Consider the following 11740-nt stretch of genomic DNA (forward strand, 5'->3'; position numbering starts at 1 on the left):
AGTCCTATTAGAGCTGTTCCGGAAGTTTGGGGAACTATCGGGTCTTAAACTTAACGTATCTAAGTCAGAAGCACTCCCCTTTCATTTAACTATTTCTCATCTATGGTCCGATTTTCCTCTGAAGGAGGCCTCTAGGCAGGTGAAATATCTGGGGGTAATGATCCCCTCTTCTCTGAAGCGCCTTTATGAGTTGAATGTGAGACCTTTACTCCGAAGTTCTGTTGCGAGTTTAAGATTGTGGGGGGCTCTTCCGGTCTCCCTTGCGGGACGCATCTTCTTATACAATATGATGATAATTCCCCGGTGGCTTTATCTATTGCAGACGTTGCCGATTTGGATCCGCCGCAGGGATTTGGAAGAGCTCTATAAGGTTCTGAGGGTGTTTCTGTGGCAAGGACGACGGCCGCGTTTGCCTCTGCGCGTTTTGATGTTGCCGGAGGACCAGGGGGGATTTGGCCTTTTAGATTTACGCTCATATAATTTGGCGTGTGGTCTGCGACAGGTACGGGATTGGTGTTTGGAGAGTTCCTCATTTTTGACCTTTTCGGTGGAGAGAGACTTTTTGGGTCCTGTTTCAGGATTATTTCTGTTGCACGCACCCTCTGCTAAGCTGGACCCGGTTTTACGGGGGCATGTGATTTGGTCCTATATGCGACTGATTTGGAGGGTGCTTTGTAGACAATTGGGGGTTAACTATAGTATATCTCCCTTGTTGCCCATTGTGGGGAATTTACAATTTAGCCCGGGAAGTGATAATCGAATCTTTTCATATTGGCATGAGCGCGGGATTCGTAGGGTGGGGGATGCTCTAACTGAACAAGGGACTCTTCTTTCCTCAGACGAGTTAGCGTCCTTATACGGGCTAGACAACGTAGATGCATTTGGCTATTTACAACTTCGACATTATATCCTTAGTCTTGATGGGAACTCCCTGCGTCCTTCGGTGGCGAAGGGTCTTGGCCAGCGATTAGCACTGTGGGAGGACTCGGCCCCGCGATTGCGTTTCTTTGTTAATGCATCGCAGTTCTCTAAGTCCACGGAGCGGGCTGATTTGCTGGCTGGGGCATGGAGCGCCGACTTGGGGTGCACTATTCCATCCACTTTGATATCTCATTGTTTGGTCTCTCTGCGTACTCTCTCTTTCAATATGCTGCATAGAGAACAGGAATATAAATTTCTGCATCGTACCTTTGTTTCACCACAGAGGGCGTATCGGGCGGGATTTGCTGCCCATGCCTGTTGTCCCAAATGTCAGACGTCCTCAGCCACCTTGGGACATATGTTCTGGGCCTGTCCTAGGATCCGAGCCTTCTGGCAGCAGGTATGGACTTTTCTGTCCTCCTTGCTCCCCTCGTTGTCTGCATGTACCCCTGTCTTTGCCCTATTCTACGATGGTGCTGTTTTTCCTCGATGTACTGCTGGGCAGAGGATGTTGGTATTTAAAGCGCTCCTTCTGGCTAAGAGGGCCATTCTGATCTCTTGGAGGAGACCACATGCTCCTTCCTTCTCTCAGTGGAAATTATCAATATTTGACCTAGCTCTGTTGGAACGAAGGGTAGTGGGGACGCGTGCGGAGCATCTTTGGACCAAATTTCAGGATGTCTGGGAGGTGTACTGGTTATCTCTTCCGCACAGAGAGCGGAGCCTGCTGCTGAATTGTTAATTGTTCTGATCGCCCCTTGGTGCTTATGCTTATTCTGTGCTCTTGGAGGGGAGTCTGAAGTTGTTTCTGTTTCTTTCTTCTCTTCGGTCCTGCTTCTTTCTTGCTTTTTCTAGCGGGGCGTCTGGTTGGCGTTGTCTCTATCTTTTCTGTTCTTTTTTCTTCCTTACTCATTGTCCTTTTCTCATTTCCGTATTGAATGGTTCCCACACAGGCCTGGGGGGGGGGAGGGGTGGGGGGTTTTGGATGTTGCTTGTTGGGGGGGGGGTGGGAGGGTCTGGTTTTAATACAAAAATAATGTATTGGGCTGCTGTTCCTATACTGACATCTGCATTCTTATGTATTTCGCCTCCTATGTTTGTGTCCTGCCTGGTTTGGGGTGGGCGGTGTGTCTAGGCGGATGTATTTTGAACTTCTGTTGTTGCTTTTGCCCAATAAAGAAATATTAAAGCAAAAAAAAAAAATGGCCGGATGTGCTCAGGTGTCCTGTAGAATCCGCCAAATCTGCAAGCACCATGTGGGAAGAGTGAGTGTTCCTGCACTAACCATGTCTGTTGCAGATACACAGGAGTCCATACTTGAGCTATTGATTCCCATGAAATGCAGAAGGATGTCCCTTTAAAAACTCCTCCCCTTCTGCAGTGGAGCACAGCACCCTCCTCAGTTATTGTCTCTGCAAGTGAACTCAGAAGTTATGTTTTGCTCTGCTCTATTTATTTTCTTCATATTTTTCTGCCAGATTTTTTAACTTCTTTGTAGCTTCAGTGCTTGGGGGTCTCCTGCTTGTGCATACTTCACTGGCGAAAAGATGCAGTCCCATGTGAGAGGACTGCTGCTCCCAGAACAATCTGAGTTCGTGCAGAGCTAGCCTGCTTTGGCTTCCTTCAGGAGCTCAGGGTCCATTCCCCTGGGAGCAGCTTGCCCGCTGATTGAGTCAGAGGTTTGAGCGCTGATTGTGTGGCCCCTGTGTAAGAACCCTAGGGGTATATACCCCCTCCCCGGTCGCTGCGTGCAGAATCCCAGGGGTGGGAGTTGGTGGCTGTGGTCCATTCAACCAGCAGCTAGATTTGTTTCAATGGTTGAGGATCTGAGCAATTTTTGAGACAGAAATCCTTTCCCCTGCAGCCAGGCTGATTCAAACAGGCACCTGAAGACAAAGTGAGTACTCCCATTATTCCCTATGGCAGGGGTAGGCAAACTCATTAGTCAAAAGAGCCAAAGATCAGCAGTACAATGATTAAGATTTCTTTTGAGAGCCAAATTTTCTTTTCAAGAACCATGTTTTTAGGAGTCTGTTTAAACTAGCTACTAACATTAAATAAAAACCAGATATCATAATAATAATAATCTTATTTATTGACAAAAAAATCTTTTTCTACTTTTTGTCATTTCTGCTTTAATCATCTTGTCTTCAATCACTTCTTTCTAGCCATGTCTTCCATGCAGCATCAGCCTCTTCCATGTCTGCCTTTTCTCTCTCTCTCTTTGCTCCTGCCATCCACTGTCCACCCTCTCCCCGTTCTATATGGCATCTTCCTTCTTTCTGTGCTCTTTCCATAAATTGTTTATCTTGTGCCCCTTCTCTCCTTTGTACATGATTCATTTCAGCTCTACCATCTCTACCATCTTCATCGGGAACCAGCCCAGAGAGAGGCACGCGTGCACCGCGCCGCCCCTCCCCCGAACCAGCGGGGTTACTTGATCTAATCGCCGCCTGAGCCCAGCCACTTCATCGGGAACCAGCCCAGAGAGAGGCACGCGTGCACCGCGCCACCCCTCCCCCGAACCAGCGGGGTTACTTGATCTAATCGCCGCCTGAGCCCAGCCACTTCATCGGGAACCAGCCCAGAGAGAGGCACGCGTGCACCACGCCGCCCCTCCCCCGAACCAGCGGGGTTACTTGATCTAATCTCCACTTCTCGCCGGCCCTTCTGCAGCAAGGAGAGGAGCGTGGGAGCCCTGCTCCGCCCCCCTCCAGACACAGAAAAGCCGACCTTTTTCAAAGATTAGCACCGGAGGAACCTGCCTCTTTCACCGGCCCTTCTGCAGCAAGGAGAGGAGCGTGGGAGCCCTGCTCCGCCCCCCTCCAGACACAGAAAAGCCGACCTTTTCAAAGATTAGCACTGGAGGAACCTGCCTCTTTCGCCGGCCCTTCTGCAGCAAGGAGAGGAGCGTGGGAGCCCTGCTCCGCCCCCCTCCAGACACAGAAAAGCCAACCTTTTTCAAAGATTAGCACCGGAGGAACCTACCTCTTTCGCCGGCCCTTCTGCAGCAAGGAGAGGAGCGTGGGAGCCCTGCTCCGCCCCCCTCCAGACACAGAAAAGCCAACCTTTCTCAAAGATTAGCACCGGAGGAACCTGCCTCTTTCGCCGGCCCTTCTGCAGCAAGGAGAGGAGCGTGGGAGCCCTGCTCCGCCCCCCTCCAGACACAGAAAAGCCGACCTTTTTCAAAGATTAGCACCGGAGGAACCTACCTCTTTCGCCGGCCCTTCTGCAGCAAGGAGAGGAGCGTGGGAGCCCTGCTCCGCCCCCCTCCAGACACAGAAAATCCGACCTTTCTCAAAGATTAGCACCGGAGGAACCTGCCTCTTTCGCCGGCCCTTCTGCAGCAAGGAGAGGAGCGTGGGAGCCCTGCTCCGCCCCCCTCCAGACACAAAAGCCGACCTTTTTCAAAGATTAGCACCGGAGGAACCTGCCTCCTTCGCCGGCCCTTCTGCAGCAAGGAGAGGAGCGTGGGAGCCCTGCTCCGCTCCCCTCCAGACACAGAAAAGCCGACCTTTTTCAAAGATTAGCACCGGAGGAACCTACCTCTTTCGCCGGCCCTTCTGCAGCAAGGAGAGGAGCGTGGGAGCCCTGCTCCGCCCCCCTCCAGACACAGAAAAGCCGACCTTTCTCAAAGATTAGCACCGGAGGAACCTGCCTCTTTCGCTGGCCCTTCTGCAGCAAGGAGAGGAGCGTGGGAGCCCTGCTCCGCCCCCCTCCAGACACAGAAAAGCCGACCTTTTTCAAAGATTAGCACCGGAGGAACCTGCCTCTTTCGCCGGCCCTCCTGCAGCAAGGAGAGGAGCGTGGGAGCCCTGCTCCGCCCCCCTCCAGACACAGAAAAGCCGACCTTTTTCAAAGATTAGCACCGGAGGAACCTGCCTCTTTCGCCGGTCCTTCTGCAGCAAGGAGAGGAGCGTGGGAGCCCTGCTCCGCCCCCCTCCAGACACAGAAAAGCCGACCTTTCTCAAAGATTAGCACCAATTACAACAACCAGCAAACATGAAGCTCTTATTGATCCTATTGATCTATTTATTAAGCAATAACGTTAGGGATGTTATCTTGCTCTATCCAAAACTTCACTCCGTTCATTACCCTGTCACACCCATTAGGCTTCCAACTGACCAACAGGAAGAAAGAGTAAATCATATCAAAATAATCACAAGCAATGGCAGACCACATCGTACCACCAAAAAAAGAACAAGGGAAATAAAACCAATCAAAACCACTACATTCGCCTTACCCATCACCACTACCTCTGTTCCCTGCGCCTACCTCAACACTAGATCAGTAAGGAACAAGGCTTTCTTAATCAAAGATTGGATCATCAACAAGCAGTTAGCCTGCCTCTTTCTAACAGAAACATGGCTACTGTCCGAAGAAGATCCAATACTAAACGACCTAATGCCAGATAACTATAAAATTTGCATGTTAAACCGCGAAGACAGAAGAGGGGGAGGACTGGCAGTCATCCTTAAGGAAGAACTTGAACTTGAATTAGTAGAATCCAAGATAACCAACCAATTAGAAATACTAGCATGCAAAATTAGTAATAAGAATCTAGAAGAATACCTCTCCTGTATTCTATTTTATGTCCCGCCAAAAAGCTGGTCAAAAGCCAGAGAGGATTTCTACGAATTCATTCTACATAATTCAATTACTCTGTCTTACAATATTATAGCAGGAGATGTAAACATACACTTAGAGAATGAGGACAATCCTGACACGAAAGATCTTAAAAACTTCCTATCCTCACTCAACTACAATCTCCCTTCATCCACACAAACTCATGAAAAAGGCCATCAGCTAGATTTGGTAGCTATGTCCTCAAAAGAGATCCTGAATCCCACTATTTCTATATCCGACGGCATCTGGTACCACGACATCTGGTCCGATCATTTCACCTACTACTTTAACTTAATCTGGAATCAACCAAAAGAAAAAACTCACCCAAAGATAAAAAAAGAACATCTCACAAGGGGCCACATCAACCCAGAGGAATACTGGGCACACTACGAATCGCGTGAGGAAATAAATGAAGGGGATGAGTTCTGGGAACAGTGGACGAAAACAAGCACATCCATCCTAGATAAAATAGCCCCTAAACGAAACAGAACAAACCGCTCAAATAAATATAATAAATGGTTCGACTCCGAACTATTAAACATGAAACAATCAGTAAGACGACTAGAAAGGATCTGGAATAAAACAGGAGAAATATTAGACCGGAACAATTGGAGATCCAACATAAAGGACTACAAACAACTGATAAAAGAAAAACGAAAAACATTCTACTCATCCAAAATTCATACATCCAATATGAGTTCAAAAGGATTCAACACTAAAGAACTGTTCAACCTGGTTACAAATTTATTCGACACCACACGCCACAATCAATCCATGCACGACATAAAACTTCCATCAGCAGACGATCTAGCTCAACACTTTGACTCAAAAATTAAGAACCTAAGGAACAATTGCCCAACAAACAACATACCTGCACATCAAATAGCCAACACACATGAAAACGAAATACCTGTGGATATGTTTTGGACCTCCTTTCAGGATCTAGAATGGAATAACTTCATAAAACTCTATAACAAGTACACTAAATCACACTGCATTCTAGATCCCTGTCCCCCCAACATTATGAAAACAGCCCCATTAGACTTTAAACTAACACTGTGGAGTTATCTGACCAATAAATTCAAAAACGGAAAATTCCTAACGAATAACGGTCACATTATAATCACCCCAATTCCAAAAAATCGTAAACAATCCCTAACATCTGTAACCAACTATAGACCGGTAGCATCCATTCCATTCTTCGTAAAAATAATGGAAGGTTTAGTACATACCCAATTGATGAACTACCTTGATCAGTTCTCACTACTACATGAAACCCAGTCTGGCTTCAGACCTCTGTTTAGCACTGAGACGGCGATTGCAGCGACCCTAGAATACTTACGCAACTTATTCAGCAAGGGCCACAATGCCTTAATTATGCAATTTGACATGAGCTCGGCCTTCGACCTGGTGGATCACAAAAAATTGCTACAATGCTTAGACGCAATCGGCATCGGAGGTGAGGTATTCGACTGGTTCCGAGGATTCCTTACGACCCGCACCTATCAAGTACGCTTCAACTGCAACCTCTCTAAAACATGGAGAAACCCATCAGGCGTTCCACAGGGGTCTCCATTATCCCCACTACTCTTTAACGTCTATATATCATCACTAGGCATGCAGCTGGCCCAACGGGGTATAAAAGTATTCAGTTATGCGGATGACTTCACAATCATTATCCCGTTTAATACGTCACCCTCCGAAATCATCCCCACGGCAACAGAAGCGCTAAACCTGATGGAACAATGGACCACAGAATTCAAACTGAAGCTTAATTCAGATAAAACTAAATTCTTCATAGCCTCGCCACATCCACCTATCACCACAACACCACTACGCATTAACAATCTTAACTACCCTATTCAACCTACAATGAAGGTTCTGGGGGTAATACTGGATCAAGGTCTAACTATGAAAGACCATGTGGACTCCCTAGTCAGAAAGGGGTTTTTTACTCTCTGGAAACTTAGGTCCATTAGAGCATACTTCGACGCTTAAGCATTCAGAATTCTGGTACAATCCCTAATACTAAGCCACCTTGATTATTGCAACATTACCCATCTGGCAATCACCCGGAAGCAAATGCAGAGACTTCAACTGATCCAAAACGCAGCAGTCAGGTTGATCTTCAGACTGAAAAAGTCCGATCATATAACCCCTTCCTACCGACTCCTGCATTGGCTGCCAATGGAGGCACGTACGAAGTTCAAACTGGGATGTCTCTGCTTCAAGGTATTATCCGGTCTAGCCCCTAAATATATAACAGATCTCTTCTCATTCCCAACCAACAGACATGAGAGAAGAGCACACCAGAAATTCGTTTCCCCACCAGCCAGAGGATGCAAATATAAGAGACACCATCAACAACTTCTATCATACCAAGCAGCCTTATGGGGCAAAGACTTGGAAAAACTAATTACACACTCAAACAATTATGGTGAATTTAGGAAACACCTAAAAACATACCTGTTGTCGAAATACCTAGGTAACGAATCGGAACAATAGCCCCCATCGCAATCCCTCCCCAATTTAGATCTTGTAAACTGTTAACCTCTAATCTCTAACTATGAATGTTCCTCACAATTTATGGAATTTTTCTAATTCATAGTGAACCGCATGGAATTTCACGGTCCTGCAATCTATAAACTGTTGTTATTATTTTTATTGTTGCTACTATCAGATATTCGCCGCTACACTCTGTAATTCGATGTCTGTGCAATTTATCTTCATTGTAAACCGCCTAGAAGTCGCAAGATTGTTGGCGGTATATAAGAATAAAGTTATTATTATTATTATTATCTCTCCATTTTTCTCTGCCACCACCCCCTCCCCTATGCTCTGGCATCACTCTCCTTTCCTTTCATCTTTCCCTTCCCATCCATGCTCTGACATCACCTCCTGCCTTTTCCCTTGGTCTGGCATACCTTCCTCCTTCAGAGCGGCCCCAACAAGGCAGCTGTTATCACAAGCTGCCGGTGACTGCCCCAAAGGTTTTCCTCTGCCGCAACTTCCAATTTCTGACAGGGCAGATCAGTGCAGAGGGAAAGCTTTGGGGCAGCTACCGGCAGTTTGTGAGAATGGCTGCCATGTCGGGGCCCCTCTGAAAAGGAAAACTTAGGTGTTTAATAAAGAAGTTCGGACCGTAGGGCCCCCTGGATCTGTGGGGCCCAGGGCAGCTGCCCTGTTTGCTTTTCTGTTAAAAATAAAAATGTCCAACTGATGCCTTCTTTGAGCTGTGCTGGATCAGGGACAGAACTACTATTCCTTAGCAACAGCAGCGGATAAATCCAGAGACCAATGGGGGATAGCCCACATCTACCAGCAGGCGGAGATAGAGAAACTGATTAACAGGTGGTCCTATTGGCTGGCACTCCTCCTGTATCTCCAGAATGCTCTATCTCCCAGCAGGTGATGGTCGCTATTCAACTAGCTCCTGGATTCTGGCTGTGATTGGAACCTTATTTCTCCTGTTGAGATTTTCTCTTCAGTGAGTTATCAGTGCTATTTCTCCTGTTGAGGTGTCCGGCTGAACGGGGCCGGCTTTAGGGGTTACACCTGCGCCCCCCAGGTCCCTGCCTCACCCTCCCTCCAGTGATAGAGGGTGTGCCTGGGTCTCTATATGTATGTATATTTTTCTTCTTTCCCTTAATTTAAAAAAAAAAAAAGACCACAGGGAATATATACAATGTCTGCCCTGCTAGTGCTGAACAACCGGCAATAACTGGCTTCAATCGGCTCTTGCTGTCCTCTGCAAGTCCTGACTCAGAGTTTATTGTGGAGTGCTTAGGGAGTTAGGTGATGTCCTGGCAGAACCGTTAGCCGTACTATTCAATCTCTCACTGAGTACAGGGACAGTCCCCTTGGACTGGAAAACAGCTAACGTCGTTCCTCTACACAAAAAGGGTTGCAAGACAGAGGCTGCAAATTACAGACCGGTGAGTCTGACATCAATAGTATGCAAAATCATGGAAACACTGATCAAACGCCAGTTGGACACGGTCTTGAACGAAGGGAATCTACGGGACCCCAATCAACATGGATTCACCAAGGGTAGGTCCTGCCAATCAAACCTCATCAGCTTCTTTGACTGGGTAACAAAAAGACTGGATGAAGGAGATTCACTGGACATAGTGTACCTGGACTTCAGTAAAGCTTTTGACAGCGTCCCACACCGCAGACTGTTAAACAAGATGAAATCAATGGGGTTGGGAGAGACTCTGACGGCATGGGTCAGAGATTGGCTGAGTGGCAGACGTCAGAGGGTGATGGTTAACGGTACTTTCTCTGGGACATCGGAGGTGACCAGCGGGGTGCCTCAGGGCTCGGTCTTGGGTCCGCTCCTCTTCAACATATTCATAGGAGATCTGACTCAAGGGCTTCAAGGTAAAGTAACATTATTCGCCGACGACGCCAAACTATGTAATATGGTAAGCGAGGACAATTTACAAGATAGTATGGCGCAGGACCTGCGCACATTGGAATGCTGGTCCTCAACCTGGCAGCTGGGCTTCAATGCTGGAAAATGTAAGGTCATGCACCTAGGTAACAGAAACCCGTGCAGAACTTATACCTTGAACGGGGAGACCTTGACCAGGACTTCAGCGGAACGAGATTTGGGAGTAATCATTAGTGCAGACATGAAATCTGCCAATCAGGTGGAGAAGGCTTCCTCAAAGGCAAGGCAGATGCTGGGTTGCATCCGTAGAAGTTTTGTCAGCAGAAAGCCTGCTGTCATTATGCCATTGTACAGGGCCATGGTGAGACCTCATCTGGAATACTGCGTGCAATTCTGGAAGCCACACTACCGCAAAGACGTGCAGAGGGTCGAGTCGGTCCAAAGAATGGCCACCAGAATGGTCTCAGGGCTTAAAGGTCTCCCGTACGAAGCAAGACTAGACAATTTGCAGCTCTACACTCTAGAGGAGCGCAGGGAGAGGGGAGACATGATTGAGACGTTTAAATACGTCACCGGACGTATAGAAGTGGAAGATGACATCTTCCTTCTTAGAGGCCCCTCAACCACAAGAGGGCACCCGCTCAAACTCAGGGGCGGAAAATTTCACGGCGACACCAGGAAGTATTTCTTCACGGAGCGAGTGATTGATCGGTGGAACGGGCTTCCAGTGCAGGTGATCAAGGCCAGCAGCGTGCCAGATTTTAAGAATAAATGGGACGCCCATGTGGGATCCCTAAGAGGGTCAGGGCAAAACACTAGCTAATCTTAAGGGGAGGGTCTATAGTGGGCAGACTTGATGGGCCTTGGCCCTTTTCTGCCGTCATCTTTCTATGTTTCTATGTTTTGGTTAGGCTTCTTGTTTGCTGCGGGTTCGTTAGTCGCGGGTGCATGTTTGTGAGGGAGCCTTTCCTCTATGGGTTCCAGCGTCACGGGTGAGTGACTTTGCTGTGAGCAATTTTATTTCTAGCCACATATGTTGTGACGCAGGGTTTTGGATGGTGTTCAACGCCTAACTCCTTTCGGCACAGGAGTGTCTTGGCTGTGGGGAGCTCTGGGCATGTAGGAGCGGTTATTTCCCCGCGCGCTTCTTTCTTACGCTGTCGGCAGTGCTGCAGTGTTCAAGCACTTTTTCCCCGAGCTGTTTTTTACTTCACTTTTGCGGCGGCCTAGGTTGGCAGGACAGTGCATGTTTGCTGAGGGAGCTCTGAGTTTGTATTTACCGGAGCATGGAAGGAACGGTTATTTCCCCTGCGCGGGAGCCGTACACTTATTTTCCTACGCTGTCGGTGGTGCCACAGCATTTGAACGGTTCTCCTCCAGGCTGTTTTTTCCTCCACTTTGGCAGTGGTCTGTTTGTTTGTGTTGGCCGCATTACAATAGTGTCGAAGCTGCGGCTGTCGGGTATGTTTTCTCCCGAGTGCTGCTTCTCATTTCATATGCGTTCTGGCATGGGGCCCATCTTGAATGGCCTGAGGACGTTTCAGGGGGTGTTTTCACTCAGTGCTCTTCGGTTTCGGATGGTCTCTGACTTGGAGCGGCAGGAAGCTCATTGTAGCACGACTTGCTCAATGCCAGCAGAGTACCCAGCAGCATTGCCGGGCTATAATTTCATAAGACCTCCCTTTTGTTTGAGTTCCACTTGGGAGCTTGGTGAGTGTTTGTTTGTGCTTCTTGTAACTTGAGGGTCATGCTTATTAGGCCTGAGAGCGTATTGGAGGGAGACTTCAGTTTATGCTC

This window comes from Geotrypetes seraphini, chromosome 6 (assembly GCF_902459505.1).
Source record: "Geotrypetes seraphini chromosome 6, aGeoSer1.1, whole genome shotgun sequence".
NCBI lineage: Eukaryota > Metazoa > Chordata > Amphibia > Gymnophiona > Dermophiidae > Geotrypetes > Geotrypetes seraphini.